Below are 18,192 nucleotides of genomic sequence, written 5' to 3' on the forward strand. Positions count from 1 at the left end.
CGGTGGCCTCGTCCTGAAGCTGTTCAATTTCCATTCATCCCCTCTGAGTGATGTAGTTAAGCTAACCTAGCCCCTAGTGTAGACAGCACTAGGTCGATGGAAGAATTATTCCGTCGACCTAGCTACAGCCTCCTGGAGAGGTGGATTAGCTACACCACTGGGAGAACCTCTCCGGTCAGCATAGGCAGTCTCTATACTGAAGCACCCAGTGGCTCAGCTGCAGTGCTGCAGCTATGCCACTGCAGCGTTTCAAGTGTAGACAAGCCCTGAGTGTGCAGACAGGAGCCTAAGTCTATTAACCAGGGACTGGGGCTGCTGTCTCTCCCTGCACTCGTTATTGGTTGCTAAACAGTTTGGGATTCTCAGTCTTGCAATAGATTTTATAATTTTAAGCATTTTCTCTTGGTGCCAAGTGAATGCATGTGCAACCCTGTTCCTTTTTATGTGCAGATTTCCTTGCCAGTACAGCGCCCCCTGCTTCCAGCCACTGCAGCCTGGGCTTCAGGTTCCCATCCTAAATGTAGGCACCTTCCTCCTCCCTGTTTAGGAACTTTAAAGTGAACTTCAGAGATGTGCTGAGCACCCAAAAGTGGAGTCAGTGGCAGTGGTAGATAGCTGACCCCAGGCCACTTTTCTTTTGGTCCCTACATCAGGACTTAGGAGTGTAAGTTCAGGCACCACATGAAGCGTAAACTTTCTCTTCCTTCTTCTCTGCTCAGAAACTTTTCCTAGGAGTGAGTGTGGAGGTTTAGGACAAGAGACATAGGTGTGTATTATTCTAAAACCCATCTTCCTCATAGCTAGAGAAAATAAATGATCTAAGAGGAGACTGAATCCTGCCCTTAAGCCAATAGATGTTTGAAAGGACCAGCTTCTGATACCTTTGCTTTGGTTTAGTAATACCTTACTCCACGAGCAGCCCCTCTGACTTCATGGAACAATGCACCTAATTGCTGAGGTATAAATTCCCAAGGAGCTAAGCCCTTTTGTCATTTTTCTGGGTGAGTTCATTCAAGGGCATAGTGATTATCTAGTTTTACCCACGTAAGTGTTTTGCGGGGGGCACTTGATGCACTGGAGGAGGTCCACCACATTTTGTGATAGGCATGTGTAGGACCTATGGATCCTGAAACGTGGGTTGTAGAGGGTATTGATCATCGTAGCAGTGGAGATATGGCTACAGGCTTTGCATCTGTTGTTATGGCAGGGTCTGGTGCCCCTTTGAGTTCGTGTGTCCTGATCTGTGGGGAGCTTGCTTCTGATGATGAGCTTGGTGAGGTTGGGGGTTGTTTGAAGGCCAGAAGAGGGGGTTGGGGAAACATTTCTGTCAGGATGTGGTCCCCATCAAGCATGGGTTGTAATTGTTTGATCATACCCCATAGGGCTTACAGTGTGTGGTCACAACTAGGGGTGTGTCGTCAGTGGGTTTCTTTTTCTATATTGAAGCAGGTTCTCTCAGGGTATTAGGGTGGCCCATTCCATAATGAAATCTAGTTCTTTGGTGGAGTGTCTTTGTTTAGTGAAGGCGGTTTTAAGTGTGTTAAGTAATATATCTTGGACTTTCCTCTCACAGCATATTCTGTGATATCTGAGTGCCTGGCTGCAGATAACAGATTTCTTGGTGTGTTTGCAGTGGTTACTGGATCTATGAAGGTAGGTGTGGTAATCCAGGGATTTCTTGTACATAGTTGTCCGTAGGATTCCAATGTTGAAGCTCATTGTGATGTCTGGGAAGTTGATGCTGGTGTGGGAGTGTTCCAGAGAGTTTAATGGACGTGTGGTGGTTGTTGTGGAAATCTACGAGGGAGTTTAGGTCATCTGCCCAGAGGATGAAAATATCATCAATGTATCTCAGGTATATCATCAGTTTTGTGTTGCATTTTTCCAGAAATTCTTCCTCGAGGTGACCCAGGAAGAGGTTGGCATATTGAGGTGCCATCCTACTACCCCTGGCTGTTTCCATGGTTTGGACACAGTGTTTGTTGCTAAATGTAAAGTTGTTATGGGTGAGGATGAAATGGATGAGTTTTGCGATGTGTCATGGTGGATATCTGAGAGTTGTCCGTTTTCTGGAAGATATTTGAGGCAGGGAGTGTTGCCTTCACGGTGAGGGATGTTGGTGTATAGGGAGGTGACATCCATGATGGCAAGTATGGTGTTTTGAGGTAGGTTGTTGATGTTGTGGAACTCATCATCAGAAGGAAGCTCCCCATAGACCAGGACACACCAACTAAAAGTGGCACTTGACCCTGCCAGAACAACAGATGAAAACCCTGCAGCCATATCTCCACTGCTGTGATAATCAATACCCTCCACAACACACCTTTCAAATGCATGGGTCCTACGCATGCCTATCACATGTGGTGTACCTCATCCAGTGCATCAAATGCCCCAACACCAACTATGTGGGTGCAACTGGACAACCACTACGTTCTTGAATGAACTCACACAGAAAAATGGTAAAAGACAAAAACACCATGTCACCTCTGGGCAAACAGTTTTCACAAAATGATCACTCCATATCTGATCTCTCAGTCCTCATCCTCAAAGGAAACCTGCACAACACCTGCTTCAAAAGACAAGCCTGAGAGCTTACATTCATAATTCTGCTAGACACCAAAAATCATGGACTGAGCAGAGCCACTGGTTTATGTCTTATTACAACAATCTGTAAACCACCAACTCTCCTATGTCCTATAACTGCAGAGGTGTTAATTGCCCACTTCATTTTTAACGGTTTCTTTCAACATATGTTCCTTATGCCTCATAATCTGCTCAACCTTATATTTAGCTGTTCATGCTGATTACCTTTCCCAGACCTGAAGAAGAGCTCTGTGGAGCTCAAAAGCTTGAAACTGTCATCAACAGAAGTTGGCCCAATAAAAGATATTACCTCCCCATCTTCTCTCTCTTAATTACACTTGGCATTTATTAGTCTATTGCTGGTAGCAGCAACCTTGTGAAAAAAACAAACCCACAATTTCTGGCCCTGCAGCATGATGTATGAATGTCAGAAATTGCAACCTGGCTTTTAACCAACCTCAATACTAGCTGATCCATCATGCACAAAACTATAATGTTAAAAAATTGAGGTCCTTATTGTCTGCCCGCTTACACTGGTTTGAATCCGGAGTAATTCCAGGGAAGTCAAGGGAGTTACACAGTGGATGATTTGCAGTGTAGACATACCCTTACTTGGGCTGTGAGATGTCATTAGAATCTAAGGGCTTCTCTTCACTGCAGAGTTTACTTGAGTTGTAACTTCAGTCCCAGCCACACTCAAAAAATGTTAATTCATTTCTGATGGGGCTTTTTAACTCAAGTCGACTGATCTGTCATGGGGTGTAGGTTACAAGTAGAGTTAGCACCACTCACCAGCTACTAACCCAAACACTCTTTACTGCTAGTACAATCAATCTGTGCAGTTATCCATTCATTCTGTGTAGCACACATGTTGTTTTGTGGTGTGGCCACTCTGACTAGAACTAGACTAACTCAGGAGGCTTTAACTTGAGATAAGTCTGCAGTGAAGACATTGTCCGAGTCACTCCCTCTCTCACACCTGGTCTACACTACAAAGTTAGGGAGACTTACTTGTGCGTGTATCTACACTCAAATTTGTCTCTGGCCAACGTAAAACCACCTCCCTGAATGGCTTAAAGCCATGGTTGACCTATTGAGGTTGGTGCAGTGCTAGTGTAGACACCGCATGACCTGCATCGACCCTGACATCCTCCAGCAGCTCTCCCACAATGCCGCATTCCCTGCAACCAGCTCCACTCTGGTCACAATTGTGAACTCCACTGCCCAGGGGTCACAGAGACCAGAAGCCACCTTCCTCCTCCTCCCTTAAAATCCCCTGGTGATGGGGTGTATAAACTAGAACTGAAATGGTTAAGGAGAAACTCTGGGCCCAGATGACCTCACCCAGGCACACCTGCCAAGCACATTCCAGATAGTGATGGCACTTAAAAGGGAGCCAGACAGCTCAGAAGGAGCCTGACAAGGCAGGGAGAGGGACCTATCCTGACAGCTCCTGAGCAAGGTCATTGCAGAATCCTTCTCCTGGAGAGGGAGAGCCTGCCTGCTGCTCCCAGAGGGGCTGACTGTTCAACTAGCATATTTTCTCTTACTGCTTTGAGACCGACTGCAAGTCTTTGGCAAGAGAGTGGGCAATAGGAAACAGCTGAGGGAGCCAGCTTTAAGGCTCGCCTGGGTGCTGGTCATTTGGTAACCCTTACAGGGCCCTGGGGTGGAGTCTGGTGGAATGGGATGGCCTGGGCTCCCCTACCAACCCCCTCCCCACATGAAGAAGGGCACGAAACCATCACCTTCTAGAGTCCTCCTCTGGGAAAGGGAGGGAAAGGATAAATACCTTTTGAAATCCCTGGCAGGGATTGGACAAGCCTGGGGGGTCAATAACTGAACCTCATATCTTCCTAGGAACCCTGTCACACCGGGGGTGGATAAGACTGATGGGTGACCTGAGCAGAGGGACGAGTCAAAACCCATAAAAGACAGGCCACTACCAGGTGTAAAGGTGGCCCGGGGGAAAGAGGGAGGCATGGCGAACTATCCCCCTAACTACTAGATGCCACCACCAGCAAACACCATCCATCACACCCCCCACGCATTTTTGAAAGGCCCTTTTCTGATTGTCCAGCTTGGCGAGCACACCTAGCAGCTCTCCCTGGCTGTGTCCAACTGCCCAGACAACTGTGCTAGATTCACACACTAGACGCACTCCTGCCTGGAGCAGACACGAATTATTGGATCTTCTGGGGCCGTGGGGAGAAGTTGTGCACAGCTATGGACCAGCTGTAGAAACGTGTACAGCTACGAGCAGATTGCACCGGGGCTGCTGGCCAAAGGGGGTGACAGGGATCAGTAGCAGGGCTGTATGAAAGCGAAGGTACCGTGCCAGGTGTATCCTGTGGCCTGGGAGTGCAACAATTGACCTAGGGCTGAGCCACAGACCTGCTGCTTTTACCACAAGCTGCATGCCATACTTGGTGGAGACCCCACCAACACCCTGCACACCATTGTGGATGTCTCAGAGGAACCTGAGACAGAGACCCCTGCTGTGAACAGTGAGAAGGAAGGGGAGCAGGAGGAGGAGGGGGAGACATGTTTTGAGGCTCTGGCCATGCCACAAACCAGTACCTGTCTGAGACTCCACCACCGTCAAGCCACTCCTGCCAGCTGAGCACAGGCAAGCCCAATGCAGGGGAAGGGACCTCAGGTGAGTGTGTGCATGTCTCCTTACCATGTTTAAATGTAAAGATGGCACCCAGCCCAACCCCAGGTTAACAAGACACAGGTATGGACTTTTCATTCTTTTGTTCATACGAGAAGAGGTAGCAGTACAACAAACAGAGGTAGAGTTGGCATCTGCTCTTCAATCCCCTGTAGGGTTAGACAGGGAGTGCCACATGGAACAGTTTGTTTAGGTACACAGGGATGTCCCTTGTATCCTCCTGACAGATCTCGATTAAACTTTCATGGAGATACTGTAGGGTGACCAGACAGCAAATGTGAAAAATCGGGCCAGGGGGTGGGGGGTAATAGGAGCCTATATAAGAAAAAGACCCAAAAATCGGGACGGTCCCTATAAGATCGGGACATCTGGTCACCCTAAAATACTCTGCAATTCTCTGCCCAAAGTTTCTAAGGATGGCAGCCTTATTTCTTTCTCCATGTTTGGACACTATCCCATGCCACCCCGTGCTTAGATCAGCTGGTACCGATGCAGCACATAGGCTAGCGGCATACAGACCTGGGCAGCTTCAGGACACCAGTAGCAGCTGTGTTTTCTGTGCCTTTGTTACCTTCAGGAGTAAGCTATCAGCTAAAACCACCACCACCTGTGGAAAATAGTGCTAATACTCAGTGCTATTGCCCTATACTATTACACGCAGAAAAGGAACCGAATTTTTATTGTTTCATGCAACCGAAATTCCTTCACCCACCTTGTCCCCGGAGGGCCAGACTCACCATGGCTGGGGCTGGAGAGTGGTGCTGTGCTGAGGTGCTCCACGGCTGAAGTGTCTGTAAGCATGTCTTATGGAACGTTGTTATAACAAGACAAGGGAGTTTTGAAACTCCTCTTTCCCTTTCTGCTGGATCTGCAATGATACATCTGTCTGTTTTTATCAACAGCTGATGCCCTTGTGGCCTTGAGGGGTGCTCCCTCCACACCCGCGGAATGCCTGACCCTGTTGAGGAGGAGAAAGAAGAGGACTAGGGAGGACATGTTCAGCGAGATCCTGCAAGTCAGTGCTGCATCAGGCCCATCAACAAAAGCCCTGGATTTTAAATAGGGCAGATGGCATGGAGAAGGAAAGAGCAGGCAGGAGAAAGGCCCAGGAATCCCAGCAGGAAAAGGAAAGGGAGCTGCACCAGGACATAATGGGTCTTCTCAGGCAGCAAACATTAACATTGCAGACCCTGGTTGACCTTCAAGTCCAAAAATCCCAGACCCTTCACTTTGGGCAGTCCTTAGAGAACTGTGTGGTACCAGCTCTCTAAAGCCTCCAACATTCCATGGGGCATCACAGGCCGCATCCTTACTCTACCACTCCACGCCATGGGACAGGAAAGAAAACCACAGCTTCACATACCCTGACCTGTGAGAACAGCAGTTGGTGTGTGGGTGCAGCCACAGCACACTGCTTTTTTGCACTGAAATGGACAGAAATGTTTGCTGCCTTGCCGATTTCAACATCCCATTCCGTTCGTTTATGTTAAACGTGTGTATTGTATTGTCTGCTGTTCTTTGCACATTTGTTTTTCTTGCACTGATTTTTCCATTCAATACATTTCTAGTTTTGGAGACTAAATTTATCTTTATTAGTTCACAACACATATTGCAGAATGTATAGGGGTACTCACAGCACACAGGACTTGCATGTGGCTGACTGTTTCAAAGCCTTCCTCAACTGCACAGCTCCACGTTGAGCTCTTGTAATGGCTCTTGTGTCTGACTGTTCAAAGTCAGCAGACAGCCGCTCCACCAGCATCCTGGCAGCAGCTTTTCCCTTTGCCTATGCAGGACACAACAGGCAGCTATAACCAGTGGAATATTTTTCTCATTGAGATTCTAACTAGTCAGTAAACATTGCCAGTGTCCCTTAAGTCTACCGAAGGCAAATTCTGCACCTGCTCAGCCAGTAAGTTGAATTTTCCTTTGGGGCTCTGGAGGTGGCCAGTGTACGGCTTTAAATTGCAGCACGGGCAGTTTAGGTTGGACATTAGGAAAAACTTCCTAACTGTCAGGGTGGTTAAGCACTGGAATAAATTGCCTAGGGAGGTGGTGGAATCTCCATCATTGGGGATTTCTAAGAGCAGGTTGGACAAACACCTGTCAGGGATGGTCTAGATAATGCTTAGTCCTGCCTGAAGTGCAGGGGACTGGACTAGATGATCTCTCGAGGTCCCTTCCAGTCCTATGATTCTATGATTCATGAGCAAGGGGTAGGCTGGGTCCCCCAAAACCACTGTTGGCATTTCAGTATCACCAGTGGTAATCTGCTGGTCAGGAAAGAAAGTCCCTGCTTGCAGCTTTCTGAAGAGTCCTGTGTTCTTAAAGATGCGAGCGTCACACACCTTCGCTCACCAGCCCACCATGCGATCACTGAAGCATCCCCGTTGACCCACCAATGCTTGCATAACCATAGGAAAGTAGCCCTTTCTGTTGATGTACTCTGACACGGGGTGGGCTGGTGCCAAAATAGGGATGTATGTGTACCATCTATCACCCCACCGCAGTGCAGAAACCTGTTAGTAAATGAACAAAACTACCATAACCGTTGGATTCTTTGTAGGAGAGTCAAAGTCCCATTATGCCTTGTGTTTATAATTCTTTGTTTTTAAGTCAAACCTAAGAGGAATGTTAGCTGACTTTGGTGCTCTTTGTTAAACTAATGTTCAGGGAAATGTCTGTAATCAATCAGTCGGACTGTACTTAATTATGCACTTTGCTTTGACTGTGACGTAGCTGACCTAGCTCAAATAAAGACCACTTGCAACTGATATGGGGAAGGTGTTTTCTGTGATTAATAAGATACTAATCGATCAAAAGATGCGTTTAGCTTATCAGTTATGGAAACCAGATATCATGAACATGGGTCAAGAGGTCATTTTTTTCTTGGTCTCTTTACTGTGAACTATAGATGTGTGTTGTAAGGGACAAAATGGTGTAATTGATAAGGATACTCATAGAGGCACTGTAATTGTTAAAATTAGGAATTGACAAAAGGGACAAGGAGCATTTGGATAGCAGATGTGTTCTGTAATCAATGCAACAGCCAACCATTAAGTGATATGTCGGTTAGTGTCTAAGTCATTGAGAGCTAAATATGGTTACAGATGTCATTAGCTGTCAGCAAAACCAACCCTGGGAAAAAGTATGAGAAAAGATTGTCTCTGTTCTAAACTACTATATAAAGGGTGAGTTTTGGGAAGCTATTTAGAAGTGAACTGAAGTACACTGCCATCACTTCTCCAGTTACGGAAATTGGTATGTGTGTATTCTGGATAGTGCTGTGCTAAGTACTGCTTGTCTTACTTAAATAAAACTTCAACTGAATTAGTTGTTTGACATCATGTTTTATTAAATATGAACATGCAATGAACCCAACTGCTGCAAATCCATCCCCTATGTCCTGTGCATTGCCAGGAGCCACAGTCCTGCACAGCAGAAGATGATTAATGGCCCTGAAGTTGCATGACAACTGTCCCTACTGTGAATTTGCCAACTCCAGAAGGATTTCCTGCTGACTGGTTACAATCCAGCATTGCAAGTTGCCACAGTGAGATCACCACTTGATTCCTCATTAGTATAGTGGTTAGTATCCTCACCTGTCATGCAGGAGACCCGGGTACAATTTTTTTTTGATTTAGTTGGGGATTGGTCCTGCTTTGAGCGGGGGGTTGGACTAGATGACCCCCTGAGGTCCCTTCCAACCCTGAGATTCTATGATTCTATGATTCTCCACTGTCAATGCAGCTCTCATTCTGGAATCCCTGTGCTGCAGGGCTGGGGCAAACTCAGCACGCAGAACCAGAAATGTGGCCTTTTGCATCCAGAAATTCTACAGCCACTGCACTTCATCCCAAACCTGTGTTACGAAGCAATCCCACCAGTCAGTACTCATTTCTCGGGCCTAGAATTGGTGCTCCAACATCCGCAGCTGCTCCATGAACACTAACCTTGATTTGTTGTTTGCTATGTCCCTCAGTAAACTGTCCTCAAACCCTTTATCATGTCCCCCGCTGTTGCAGTACTTCCCGCAGGTCTGCAAATACAGGAAGACGGTGTCTTCTGTATTTGCAATGGTAATGAGAATAGTGCAGAGGTCTGTAGGCTCCAGGCTTCCATCAGAGATGGCAGACACTGAAAATGCCATGTGGGTTTGTGGGATTTTTTTTGTAAAAGGGCACAAAAATTAGAGCAAGTGGCATGCTGGCAGCTTGACCTCTAGCTCCCAGAGATCCCTGGGCAAGTTGTTGCTATTATCTTTGTTGCAATAATTTCCCAGAAGGAATTGCACTGGATGGCAGCACGTGGCACACTGGGATACCTACCTGTGCTTCACCGCATCGGGCATTGACACAAGCACTCCTGGTGAGTACACGCAACACCAACGCAAGCAGCCAAGGATGCATGTAAACGAGTGATGTGCAAACTTTGGCAGTTGTACCCGGTGGTAACTTGTGTCAGCCAAAGTTTGCAGTGTAGACATGGCCTCAGATTAGGTCATTTTCTTCTTCAAAGCACTTCTCAAAAACTAGTGGCGAGATCCTCAGCTGGTCTCAACCCATCTAGGTTAATTTAGGTTGATTCACATGAGCTAAGGCTCTAGTCCACAAATCCTTACTACGCTATTGAGAAGTAGGGAAGAATTGTCTCCATTTTACAGATGAGGGGGAAAAAATATTTAGAGAGTGATTTTCAGACAGTAAGATGGGTGCTGAGGGAGGAAAGAGCATTTACTTCCCGCTCTTGAGTGTACAGAGGACACCTATGATGGGATGTGGGAAAGATTTGGAAAATTCACTCCCAACACTTCCCAGTGGTGTAGGTTATTGACTCTCCTGACATCAAGGCATTCAGCAAGATCCAGTCTGGCCACAAATTAATCAATCTAAGAGTTTATAAGGGCCCCCCCATCACTGCAGTATTTGAGTTCCTGTGGTGCTCCCACACAGGGGTATCCACAACAGAGGCAGCTGGACACCAAATTCTTATCCTCATGTGCTGAAATATAGTAGACGTGGCTCAGTGAGGGGGCATTTGCACCCTGTGCTGCATGTAAAGAGGGACAGGTATGAGAACGATGTAGAAGGCATGAGCAGTGCAGCTACCGTCGCCACTGACCTGTCTCGCATGGACTGTCTTTCTGCAGGTGCCAGAAAGAAGTTACATGCCTCTCCTCCGGCACAGTTATCAGCAGCAACATCCCCAGTAGGGGGCGCCATGCTCCAAAAGGCCTGCTCAGTAGCAGCAAAGCTAGACAGGAGGTGCCATTATCTCCCTCACATGCAGTTCAACACTGGCCCAGACTGGGCTTGATCTTTATACTGAGAAAGGAGCTTGTGTCCCTTTGGTGGGAGTGCAATCTGCAGTTTCCCAACTGCTGCCAGAGGACAACTTGGCCGGCTCAGGACCCAGCACCTAAGGAGCAGTGAGGTTGCTGTGGTGCTGAGGAGCTGACCTGCGGAGTACAAACTACACTAGTAGTTACCCCTCAGCAGAGAGGGGCAGGTCCTTGGGTGAGGCTGCCCTGGCCTTCTTAATTTTAATAGATCTGGTCAGCATCCTGTCCCGGATGGCTACTGCTGGGGGCTCCGGCCAAGGGGACAGGCCTCTTGTCCAGGTTGGGGAAGGCTCCTGAAAACGTCAAGGACCTGCCCCTCTGTGCTGGAATTTGTGATGTTGGGAAGAGCCGCTGCTGAAGTCGGAGAAGCTGCTGGGCTGCAAAAATGCAGAGGGCGGCCTGAGAGAGATTTGTTCCCCTCGTCACGCTGTTGCACCACAGTCACTTAATTAGGGCGTGAATCCTCCTATCTGTGTGCGCTTGTGCCTCTGCCTTTGGGTGTGTGTATGAATGTGTCCAGGTGGCTAGGTGTGTTGTGTGTTCAGGGAGGGGGAGGAAAGGTTGGCTGTTTCCAATACTGTGTGAGTCTGGGAGTGGAGGAAGGGAGGAGAGGGGCGTTTCACAGCCCTACTTTTAACTCTCTTGGCATTTCACTAGGGGCACTACTGTAATGTTTCAGTGTAGACGCTACCCACACCTACGGGAGGAGGCGGGGGAGGGGTACTCCCTCCTCCGGGAGGGATTCTCCCATTGGTGTCAGTAATCCGCCTCTCTGAGAGACAATAGCTAGGCTGATGGAAGAATTCATCCATCACTCTAGTGCTGTCTACACCAGGGGTTAGTTTGGTTTAAGTACAGCTCTCAGGGGTGTTCACACACACACCTCCCCCTGAGAGACATCACTATATTCATGGAAGTTCCTCATGTAGACCAGCCCACCGTCAATGAAGCACTTACTGAACTGTGACAGAAACCACTGATCCCAGCCTAGCTGAAAATGGCAGAGGTAATTAATCACCGCTTGGGTTTTGTCGCTGGGCTCCCCCAGGCTGTCAATGTGCTGTCCACAAGGATTCAAAGACCAGCTGTTGCTGAGAGCTCTGCCCAGAGGCACAATTTAGCCCTAATCTGGGCAGTGTGGAAAACACCAGTGAGGACAGAACAGTGACATGAAGGGACCTGGAGTGTGAGTAGAAATAACAAAGGGCTAGATTCTGACTTTTCTGAGCTGCCTGGGTGACTGTATAGAGAAGAATGATCACCTCTCTGGATTTAGGTGGCCATACCAGTTACCTGATTGTTCAAGGCATTTACTGGAATTTCTGGTTACAGGTTACATCAGAGTCATCAGAGCAAGAATCCTTCACTTCAGCCTTTCACAGCCCCAGAGCGCTATAAATACTGGGACTCTGTCTCCATCTGGCCCAGAGTCAACCCTCCAACTCATTGTGCCTGGTGTGTCTTCCCTGGAGTGAGTGAGTGATACTGAGACCCCAGCCGATCCTCAGCTATGAGGAGCCTGTATCTGCTTTTTGCGGTTGGTGTCCTCCTCTTCCAGCCTGATCCAGGTGAGAGAGAAAATAACTGCAGGCATTATAGAAGGGATGTGTGTGTGTATGAGGCTGCTATGTTGCTCTGAGAACAGTCCTAACAGGCAGGAATACCTGGGTCTGATATTGACTTGTGCAATATCCGGCAAGCAGATCTGGCCCCTTAAGCCACCCAAATACATGGCAGAGACACATCTGCAAACTGTGCTGCTTACTTAGCAGACTAATTATGGATTTAGGGGGTCTATTTTTAAGCATCCACATTTGAACAGTTTAGCTTTATTCTTTGTGTTTCCCCATCTATAAAAAGAAAGCAAAAGCACTTACATACAGAGCTGGGCAAATAATGGATTTTTTTTCGGTTTGCTGCCAGTTCCAAAAAATCTAAAGAAAAAAAATGTTAAATTCAGGTTGAACCAAATCTGAATTTTTCTGAAGAACTGAAAGAGTCTATCTGGGGCTTGCTCTAGAGCGGAGATTTTAATCTGGGTCTGCTGCACACTAGCTGACTGCGTGAATCACGGGGCTAATCACAGCAGCAGCTCAACTTCAACCACTTTGTGACTGGCTGAAACAATTTAGGAATAATTTGGGATTGACCAAAATGGCTTTTTTAGTTGAATAAATTCTTCATCTGAAAAATCTCACCCTGTTCCACTTACTATAATAAAACAACTTCAGAACATTTCTCCTTTGTGCAGGGTACGGTCAAATGAGAGAAATCCCTGCCTGTGTTTCTGTAGACGGCTACTGCGTGGAGGCTTTCAAGATGTGTCCCTCAGGTGAATACCTGCTTGGAATCTGCGCTGATTTCATTATGAGATGCTGCAAAAAATAAAGAACCTGCTGCTGAAATCCTGGAGGGGGGAGCTCAGCTCATGGCAAGCAACGTTCACAATCTTTTTTTAAAAAGACAGGCTGTTAAATTGTCCGGTTTTAATAAGGACATTGCTCCTGCGTTTTCCGTGTGCATCCATTTGCGTGTGTGTGTCCGTGTATGAGCAGGAAGGGTGGGTGTGGGGGGAACTGAGTCTTTCTTTCATTCTTATCTATGAAGACTCATTTCTAATAGGGTGTGACAGGGAGGGACAGGACAGACCTGCTTGGGTTCACTGAAAGGCTCGTCCAGTTATTACTGGAGTTAGGTTATGAATTTAATACACATTCCAAAATATGGGAGCGATGCAGTTCCCATGAACAAAATATTTTTTAAATACATCTAAAGGATTTAACCTTAACCTCCATCCATGCCCTTAAAAGTAACATTGGAGAAATTCACAAAAATAGTGACTTGAAACTAATCAGATAATGATCTTAAAATCTGATTAAGAAGAGTTGACCACACTCTGTGGACATCTGTATGAGTTGATTTAAGTGGACAGCTACCCAAAAGCACCTGGATGCACTATGGTACCTCCAAAGACCTGTTTGAAACTACTGATTTTGTCAACTCTGATCAAATGGTGGAGAACGTCGATGTTGGCGATTTAGATAAAACACAACTCATCAGGTTTGTAATGTTCACCCTCCTGTTCTGTAGAATGAACTGAACAAGCAATGGACAAACACAGAGAATGTGATTGAGCAAGATGAGAGTTACTTTAACTTCTTAGCAAACACCCAAAAACATGCCAGTAGTGAGACTAAGCAGGCAATGGATAATAGGGTTGCCAATTTTGGTTAGACGTATTCCTGGAGGTTTCATCACATGACATAATCTTTCATTAAAGATTACTCTTTAATTCCTGTAAAAGCAGCAAAGAGTCCTGTGGCACCTTATAGACTAACAGACGTATTAGAGCATGAGCTTTCGTGGGTGAATACCCACTTCGTCGGATGCATGTAGTGGAAATTTCCAGAGGCAGGTATATATATGCAAGCAAGAATCAGGCTGGAGATAACAAAGTTAGTTCAATCAGGGAGGATGAGGCCCTGTTCTAGCAGTTGAGTGAAAACCAAGAGAGGAGAAACTGGTTCTGTAGTTGGCTAGCCATTCACAGTCTTTGTTTAATCCTGAGCTGATGGTGTCAAATTTGCAGATGAACTGGAGCTCAGCAGTTTCTCTTTGAAGTCTGGTCCTGAAGTTTTGTTGCTGCAGGATGGCCACCTTTAAATCTGCTATTGTATGTCCAGGGAGATTGAAGTGTTCTCCTACAGGTTTTTGTATATTGCAAAGTCCCATTGTTAACAGTGAATTGCAGCAAACTCACAGCCATGAATACAAATGCAGCACCACAGATCATATCCCCTTTCTCCAGTCCAGACGGCTATTCCCATCAGGGCCACCCAGATGAGGGGGGTCAAGTGGGGCAATTTGCGCCCGGCTCTAGGCCCCACAGGGGCCCCTGCGAGCCCTGGCCCGGCAGTGCTCCGGGCCTTCGGCAGGTATTTCAGCGGCGGGGGGCCCTTCAATGTTGCTGAAGACCCAGAGCAACTGAAGGGCCCCCGCCACCGAAATGCCGCCGAAGACCCGGACCGCCGCTGGGTGAGTACAAGTGCTGCAGCTCCCTCACTTTTCCCCAGGCCCCCTGAATCCTCTGGGTGGCCCTGATTCCCATATAGGTTCAGAGATGTTGATGGCAATGAAAACATTTCCTTTCACATACATCCCACAGGCTATGCTTAAGGTGCTGTGCTCAGATGGCTGGTGAGGAAAATCGGTCCTCGATGGAGTTCACTCCTGGGCACCCATCGTTAGGCCTCACCAGCTTTATTCAGGAATGAGGGTGTTACTGCAGTGCATGATTTATCACTATGATTTGTGGGTACTGCATCACTAACTTTCTAAGGAATTCTCCCGCCTGTCTGTTGTAGGACCCTCCATTTTGTAAGACCACTTACATTCAAACTGGCAGCATGTTACAGAAGAGAGGCTCACACTGTGCTCTCACTGAGGCTTTATTTCTGGTTCTGATTTTGTTTTATTAATTTTCCCTTAATCTAAAAATGTGTCACTGGGCCTGGAAACACATGAGGTATATGGTAAAATATAACAGCTGTGTCAAAACCTGACTGCCAAATGCCAGAACCCATCTCCTGTTCGTATCTCTGTTCTCATCGGTAAGAATGGCCGAAGGCTGCGAGCTAACTTTCTCACAGGGATTGTGTAATTTCGGAGAGCACCAGTTTTGTTTTTCCACTCTCTACCCTTTGACATGATGAGCCTCAGCTGTCTCCCTCTGACAGGGCAGCCGCTTTGCTCAATAGACAAGTCCCAGATCCTCAAAAGGTGTTTACGTCCTGTTGTATGGATACTGATCTTGAAGGCGTGAAGAGTTAAAGGTGATTATAAACTCTTCCACTCTGACATTAGACAGGGCTATGTCGGGGTGGGATTGCTCAGTTACTTGACAAACACCCCCAAAGCTTAAGTTGAAAGTGTATTGATTAAACACACAATCAAGCAATCCAACATTTTCCCCGTGGATATATCTGCTAATAGACGCCCAGAGCAGCACACACCGTAACTCAAGAGGGCAGGGGATGCATAGAGGCCAGTGATGACTGGAACATGGACTGTGACTTAATGGCTGAGGCATAGCTCATGTCTGTCTCTGCTGTTCTGGCTCAGCAACTGTAATCAACCCCTGTCTTTAGTGTGATAGATGGGATGAAGAAAATATCGGGACACATGTTAGGGGGGAGGGAGTCCCATCAGCGGAGCAAAATAAAAAAAGAATTCAAAATATCGGGACAAATTGCACCCCGACCAAGCATCAGGGCCACCCAGAGGATCTCCACAGCAGTAGAGTAAACAGACGGGATCATGTTAAAGTGGCATGGTCAAGAAGGGTGCAGAAGGCGGCACCCTGTAAGTATTGGCCTCCATGCCCGATAGAGCCCCTCCTTACCCCAGCCCTTCAGAGCTACATACTGAGTAACCACCACACCCCCGCCTCACTAGGCTGGGGTTTGGCACCCCTCCTCCACACCCATTGCACTCTTTGGAGGTTGGGTACCCCTCCCCCCACCCACTACACCCTGTGGGGTTTAGGCACCCCTCCCCCCACCCATTGCACCCTGTGGGAGTTGAGCACCCTTCTCCCTGCCCACTGCCCTTTGTTTGGGGTTTTCACCAATTTTCACCCTTTTTTTAAACATTTTTGAATAAAAATGGATACATTCTCTGGAATTTTTTTTTAACAGTCTGACAATGCCGGGCTTCACTCAATCCAGCCCGCCAGCTCCTCAGCACAGGTGGCACTGGGAGCCACACACCACAGCCGTCTCCCTGCCCCCTTTCCTTCGGGCCGCAACAGCAGGGCGTTATCTGAAGGGGGTGCCATAGACCCAGAGCCCATCTCCCTAGCCCCGTGTCCTGCTTCCTTCCACCACCGCCCCAAGAGGGGCAGGCAGCAGCAGCCTTGTGGCAAAGCGAGGGCTGGCAAGTTGAACCCGGCCTGCGCTGCCCCAGTTTTGAAGCATGGGGAGGGTCTCACGCTCGCTTTGCTGTGTTGGGATCCCCTGGCTCAAGTCCCCCTTACTGGTGCTGATCCGCCCCGTGCCTGTGGCTATCAACCCTACCCCGCTTCTTTCAGGCTGCCCTTTCCCCCATCCTGGGAGAAGAGCCCTGCTGAGAAAGAGATAATTGTTTAATGGACCGACTCCAGAGGCTACATGCTGCCTGGCCCATCCCAAGGTCCCCTGGGGAAGAACACAGAGACCCTTCCTCACTGCCATGCTGCAGGACATGCATAAGGGCCAGGCTGCCACATGTCCTACAATCAGGGAAGCATAGAGCCTGCTTCACCCCAGGGTGCAGTGCCAAGAAAAGGCAGGGCCGTGTCAGCTAACACGAAGTCAGCCCAGGGCCAATGCAACCATTTAGGCGACCACTTAGGGCACTAGGATTTGAGGGGTGGCATTTTCTTTGGCAGCGACCACAGCGGTCGGATCCTCGGCCGCCCCGGTCGCTGCTGGTATTTAGGAGGAGGGAGCTGGGGCAGGGGAGCTCGGGAGGGCCGCCTGCAGCAAGTAAGGGGAGGGGGGGAAGCACGCGGGGGAACTCCCTGCCCCAGCTCACTCCTGCCCCGCCTCCTCCCTGAGCATGCCGTGGCCTCTTCACTTCTCCTGCCTCCCAGGCTTGTGGGGCCTAAGCTGATTGGCGCCACAAGCCTGGGAGGCGGCAGAAGTGAAGCAGCGATGGTGTGCTCGAGGAGGAGGCGGAGCAGGGGTGAGCTGGAGTGGAGGGTGTGCCTCAGGCCAGAGGGTGGGGAGCTGCCACAGGGGGGCGCTTCAAGGCAGAGGGGGGGAGCTGCCATGGGGGGAGCAGGGGCGCCTCAAGGCGGGGGCTTGGGAACGGGGGAGGGCACAAAGTGGAAGTTTCGCCTAGGGCACGAAACATCCTTGCACCTGCCCTGAGTCAGACACAACCTTTATGCCTCACCAAGACAAGGCCTTTCCTTGGACATCTTCCAGAGTCCGTCAAAGTCACTGGAAAGACTCCCGTTTATTGCAGTGGGCCTGTGTCAGGCCCCTAATGAGGGGCATGTATGGTTTCCAAAGGCCCCAGCTCAGTGATTCATGTTGCATTTGCAAAGCTGGCCCCGAAGTCAGTCTGACATTTCTCTGTAAGTGACAGAGCAGGACCGATATCGCAGCACTTCTCAGACTCCCCGTTCCCTCTGCAGGGCTCAGCCTGATATGAGGGCAAGGGAGTTACAGAAACTAATATTCTGGAGGCCCGGTTAACATTTATGGTGGCACAATTTACTAATATTTTCTGCAATAAATGATTAGTAATAGGTAACAATGACACTTTCTCAGAAGTAATTATTTTCTCTCTACTAGAGTAGGTGAATATGGAGCTCCACTGACCTAACTAGCACCCTTCAACCTCGCTCTGAAACTGTGGTTGTGGTCGCAACAGATACATCCAGCGCATTCAGTAGCTGTTATTGTATATGGAAACAAAATCTCCTCTTGTGATTGGCTGAAAAGAGTCATGTGATGAGCCGGAATTTTCTGTTGTCTCCTTCCTCAGAGGAAAACAAGACTAAATGTGAAGTAAGGTTAGCCAATGATGTCATCTATGTCAAAAGATA

This window comes from Mauremys reevesii, linkage group 3, assembly GCF_016161935.1.
Source record: "Mauremys reevesii isolate NIE-2019 linkage group 3, ASM1616193v1, whole genome shotgun sequence".
Taxonomy (NCBI): domain Eukaryota; kingdom Metazoa; phylum Chordata; order Testudines; family Geoemydidae; genus Mauremys; species Mauremys reevesii.